The 6066-nt window shown below is 45.4% G+C and overlaps 1 long non-coding RNA gene across 1 annotated transcript; it reads left to right on the forward strand.

Moving 5' to 3' along the window:
- Positions 1 to 3452: 3452 nt before the first annotated feature.
- On the forward strand, positions 3453 to 5303 carry LOC138785779 (uncharacterized). Its single transcript, XR_011362174.1, has 3 exons — positions 3453 to 3532; positions 3804 to 3883; positions 5004 to 5303. It is a non-coding gene; the product is annotated as an uncharacterized lncRNA (long non-coding RNA).
- Positions 5304 to 6066: the final 763 nt, after the last annotated feature.

Here is a 6066-nt window from a genome sequence, read left to right on the forward strand (position 1 = left end):
AATAAAAAAACTGCAGAGTTTTTTTTAATTTTTACTTAAGGATTCTTTATATTTTATGAGGAAATGGGGAGGAAATAAGGGAATGTGGGGAGATGGGGGTATGGGGAGGGAGAAGGGGAAAATCTTCCCTTCTGTTATTTTGCGTTAAAAAGTTTAGAGATGCTTTTACAAGCTTTAAGAAGTCTAGCGAGGCGCTTACATCTTGTCCTTTTCTCTTTCAGAGTGGTTCGTGGTGGTTTCCTTTTTATTAATTTTAATTTTCTTGCTGCAGCGGACACTTTTCTTGAGGTCTCTACTGCACGAGTCTTCACTTTTTGAAAAGTGGCTCCAACCTGTGTAACAGCTTCCGGGATGACTGCCATGAAAAAAGGAAAACATCAGTAGGTAAGATATATAACAGAAGCTTTCACTTTAACCCCTTCAGGACCAGGCTATTTTTGGCCTTAAGGACTGGGACCTAGTTTTCAAATCTGACCTGTCTCACTTTTGCTGGGATCACACACAGGGGTTTTGTTGAAAACGACAACTGCAGTATTTGCGCCAAAGCCAGAGGTGGAAGTACATGTCCTCCTTTATATCTCCCATTCTATCTGAATCCACTTCTGGCTTTGGCTCAAATACTGCAGTTGTTGTTTTCAACAAAACTCTTGTGTGTGATTCCAGCATTTATATGGTAATAGCTCTGGGATCCTGTCACTTATCCAAGCGATTGTGAATGTGTTTTTCTGTGACACATCGGGGCAGATTTATTAAAGATGTGCAGCGTGGCCTCCTCCTGTGCCTTATTTATTACAGTTTACGCCGGGCTTAAACCTTGGCTGAGAACTACACCTGCTCCGGAGGTGCGCAGTAGGTCCCGATAGATTTATTAAGGAGCGCGCACTTCTTAGGCTGCATTTCCACGTTCGGTATGTGGAATGCATGTACCGGAGTCCCCCCACGCCCGGACAGCATCTGTAATTAGATGCTGGGAGCGGGGGAGACTGTATTCATAAGTGCCGCGCTGTAGTAACAGTACCATGCGGCTGATTCATTACAGCGCGGCGCTTATGAATACAGTCTCCCCCGCTCCCAGCATCTAATTACATTAATTAGGATTAACTTTATCATAGGCCCGGGGCTGTTCACCAAGCCTGGGCCCCCCCACCCCACTGTAACTATGGAAGCACTAGCCTGGCATACAGGATAGATAATGTCATGATGTCCTGATTTGTGCAAAATTGCCATAAAAAACCTGTGATTTTTGCAAATCATGGCGGAAGTGTAGCCAGGAGACAGTACACCACTGAAAGTATGTCTTTTTGGGTGGTCATGGGCCCCCCAGGAGCTCAGGGCCCCGGGCTGCCGTGGGAATGCAGCCTTAGTAAATCCAGCCAGGTAAATGGGGGCTGGGCTTTATTTAGCACTTGCGGACAGACAGCTGGTACAAAAATAGCTACAGAACATAAATAGCTCAAAAATATTGCAAGAAATGGCCGGGATATCCTAGCAGCAGCTGCTTCCCTGTAGCCCATATAATTTCAGCCTACAGGCCGGTCCCAAACAAGAGTACAGTAATACTTACCTGGCTTGTGGACTACCACCTCTTTCAACACATCTAGCCTTTTATAACAGCCTTTTATACGGCGCTTCAGACACCTGTAACTGTGAGACAGAGAAATATTATTATATAGACTGGTAAAGATTCCAATACTGACTTATCCATCGGAATACCCCCCCCTCCCCCACTACTGACAGTGATACATAAGGTACAATCTATAACATGCAAGAAGGGTTTAGCACAGTCTAATCCAATCCCTGGGTGCAGTGCTTATTGCTCCCCCTATAGGTCATACAGTACAATTACAGTTTGGCTTATACAGTAGATCCCTATAGACAATAATGTGATATGTAAAGTTGAAGAGGAAGAAAACTCACCATTTAATACACGCAAACAGTAGTACGGCCCCAAGCACTAGGATTATAATACTTCTGACTGATGAGAAAGGAACAAGGTGATTGCTATTATTACTGAGAGTATATTCTATAAGACATAGTACAACATCTATAACTCCTCCTGATGCCAGCCATGTCCTTCATAAAGTCAGCAGTAGGGCAGGGACTGTTCACACACTGCAGATATTACTACCGGCAGGGCTGAATAGGAGGCTGTGAGAACAAAACTAAGGGAGGAAAAACTGACTACTCACTTTTCCTAGGAATAATATCCCAAACCTCTCCAGCTATCCTGGATCCTGAAGAATAAGGGAAAGTAACAGCATGAAATACACAATAACAGCAGCTGATCCCCAAGACTTTTCTCATCCCCATGTAAACCAGTGTTTCTCAACTCCAGTCCTCAAGACCAGCAGCTCATGTATTGTGGATATCCCATACAACGACCAGCTGTGGTAGTTACTGGTGCACGGACTATCATTATATCACCTGTGACATCCTCTATATATGACCTGTTGGTGGGTCCTGAGGACTGGAGTTGAGAAACACTGAAAACCCTATAAACCCTCCACAGTGATGATGTCCATTACCTGCTGGCGTCTCAGTAACTTCTCCCTCCACAAGACAAATAAATAACAGCAAAAATATCAGAGCAATCCTCTGCACATCCATCCTCACAGCCAATACTGAAAAGACTGACATGTAATCCCAGAACCTAGAAGCCTGGACACTGCATTGTGATGTCACAATGTTTACAATGATGATGTCACAGGACATATTGTCTTAATCATGTGACATCACAATGCAATGTCCAGGCTTCTAGGTTCTGGGATTACATGTCAGTCTTTTCAGTATTGGCTGTGAGGATGGATGTGCAGAGGATTGCTCTGATATTTTTGCTGTTATTTACTTGTCTTGTGGAGGGAGAAGTTACTGAGCCGCCAGCAGGTAATGGACATCATCACTGTGGAGGGTTTGTGAGGTGTTTCTAGGGTTTTCAGTGTTTCTCAGGACCCACCATCAGGTCATATATAGAGGATGTCAGAGGTGATATAATGATAGTCCGTGCACCAGTAACTACCACAGCTGGTCATTGTATGGGATATCCACAATACATGAGCTGCTGGTCTTGAGGACTGGAGTTGAGAAACACTGGTTTACATGGGGATGAGAAAAGACTTGGGGATCAGCTGCTGTTATTGTGTATTTCATGCTGTTACTTTCCTTTATTCTTCAGGATCCAGGATAGCTGGAGAAGTTTGGCATATTATTCCTAGAAAAAGTGAGTAGTCAGTTTTTCCTCCCATAGTTCTGTTCTCACAGCCTCCTATTCAGCCCTGCCGGTAGTAATATCTGCAGTGTGTGAACATGCCCTTCAGTTATTGTTTCCACTGTGCCCAACCAAGCTGCCAGTCCCTGCCCTACTGCTGACTTTATGAAGGACATGGCTGGCATCAGGAGGAGTTACAGATGTTGTACTATGTCTTATAGAATATACTGTCAGTAATAATAACAATCACCTTGTTCCTTTCTCATCAGTCAGAAGTATTATAATCCTAGTGCTCGGGGCCGCACTACTGTTTGCGTGTATTAAATGGTGAGTTTTCTTCCTCTTCTACTTTACATATTACATTATTGTCAATAGGGATCTGCTGTATAAGCCAAACTGTAATTGTACTGTGTGACCTATAGGGGGAGCAATAAGCACTGCAGCCAGGGATTGGATTAGACTGTGCTAAACCCCTCTTGCATGTTATAGATTGTACCTTATGTATCACTGTCAGTAGTGGGGGAGGGGGGTATTCTGATGGATAAGTCAGTATTGGAAACTTTACCAGTCTATATAATAAGATTTCTCTGTCTCACAGTTACAGGTGTCTGAAGCGCCGTATAAAAGGCTGTTATAAAAGGCTAGATGTGTTGAAAGAGGTGGTAGTCCACAAGCCAGGTAAGTATTACTGTACTCTTGTTTGGGACCGGCCTGTAGGCCGAAATTATATGGGCTACAGGGAAGCAGCTGCTGCTAGGATATCCCGGCCATTTCTTGCAATATTTTTGAGCTTTATGTTCTGTAGCTATTTCTGTACCAGTTGTCTGTCCGAAAGTGCTAAATAAAGCCCAGCCCCCATTTACCTGGTTGGATTTACTAAGAAGTGCGCGTTCCTTAATAAATCTAGCAGGACCTGCGGTGCACCTCCGGAGCAGGTGTAGTTCTCAGCCAAGGTTTAAGCCCGGCATAAATTGTGATAAATCAGGCACAGGAGGAGGCCACGCCGCACATCTTTAATAAATTTGCCCCAATGTGTCAAAGAAAAACACATTCACAATCGCTTGGATAAGTGAAAGCATCCCAGAGCTATTACCACATAAATGCTGGAATCACACACAGGAGTTTTTTTTTTAAACTACATCTCCAGTATTTGAGCCAAAGCCAGAAGTGCATTCAGATAGAATGGGAGATATAAAGAAGGACATGTACTTCCTCCTCTGGCTTTGCCTCAAATACTGCAGTTGTCGTTCGACAAAACTCCTGTGTGTGATCCCAGCAAAAGTGAGACAGGTCAGATTTGAAAACTAGGTCCCGGTCCTTAAAGAGGACCTGTTACCCCCTCCCCCCGTGCCGGGGGGGCAGGCTCCCGACCCCCAGCTAGATCCTCTTATACAGACCTCATCTGGCAGAGTCCCGCTCCCGGAGCCGGTCCCAGGACGGACATATCCCGGTCAGAAGCCGGCGCGCGCCCTATGGGGAGAGGTCCGGCGTGCATAGAGAATGAATGGAGCCAGACTCATCTCTGCAGCGCGCGCAAGGCTCCATTCATTCTCTGGACGCTGGACCTCTCCCCACAGCACGGGCGCCGGCTTCTGACCGGAATATCTCCGTCCCGGGAGCGGGACTCTGCTAGATGAGGTCTGTATAAGGGGATCTACCTGGGGGTCGGGAGCCTGTCACCCCGGCACGGGGGGTGACAGGTCTTCTTTAAGGCCACGAATAGCCTGGTCTTGAAGGGGTTAAAGTGATAGCTTCTGTTATATATCTTACTACTGATGTTTTCCTTTTTTCATGGCAGTCATCCCAGAAGCTGTTACACAGGTTGGAGCCACTTTTCAAAAAGTGAAGACTCGGGCTGTAGAGACCTCAAGAAAAGTGTCCACTGCAGCGAGAAAATTAAAATTAATAAAAAGGAAACCACCACGAACCACTCTGAAAGAGAAAAGGACAAGATGTAAACGCCTCGCTAGACTTCTTAAAGCTTGTAAAAGCATCTCTAGACTTTTTGAAGCAAAATAATAGAAGGGAAGATTTTTCCCTTCTCCCTCCCCCATCTCCCCACATTCCCTTATTTCCTCCCCATTTCCTCATAAAATATAAACAATCCTAAAATAAAAAATAAAATAAAAAAATAAAAAACACTGCATTTTCACTGTTTTTCATTTCCATGCCTTTCCTAGGCGTGCTGTACAGGTGCACCATTTATTCCTTTTGGGTGCCTTCACACGAACAGAATCCACAGCGGATTTCACTTTGCGAGTTCCGCTGCAAAATCTGCAGCGATCCTGTCATTCTCTATAGGTATACATACTTGAAGTGGATTTTTGATTCCGCTGCGAGTATATAAAGCTCCTTCCCACTTAACCCAGTGCTGCGGGGCGAATACGTTACCTGGTGGCGCTCCCGCTTGCTTCTCAGGCTCCCTGACACTTCACTCAGCCAATCATTAGCTGTGACGGAAAAGCACATTGATTGGCTGAGCGGGATATCAGGAAGCTGGGAGCCTGAGAAGCAAGCGGGAGCACAGACAGGTAACGTGTTAGCCCGGCAGCACTGTGGTTAAGTGGGAAGGGGCTTTACATACCTGCAGTGGAATGAAAACTCTGCTTGGGAGTATCTAAACCCATAGAAAATGACAGAACACAGGATCGCAGTGGAACTTGCAGTGTAAAATCCGCTGTAATCCTGTACGTGTGAAGGCCCCCTGAGGGTATGTGCACACTGAGTAATTCTGACAGAAACTCCGTTGCGGAATTCTCAGCTCGCGGACTTCGCGGGGCGCGCCTATCTCCGCCCGTGTAATACACTTCATTCTATGAACGGATGAAAGAATCCGCCCTTGCATAGAATGGAGTCTATGA

The sequence above is a fragment of the Dendropsophus ebraccatus genome, chromosome 1, assembly GCF_027789765.1.
Source record: "Dendropsophus ebraccatus isolate aDenEbr1 chromosome 1, aDenEbr1.pat, whole genome shotgun sequence".
Classification (NCBI taxonomy): domain Eukaryota; kingdom Metazoa; phylum Chordata; class Amphibia; order Anura; family Hylidae; genus Dendropsophus; species Dendropsophus ebraccatus.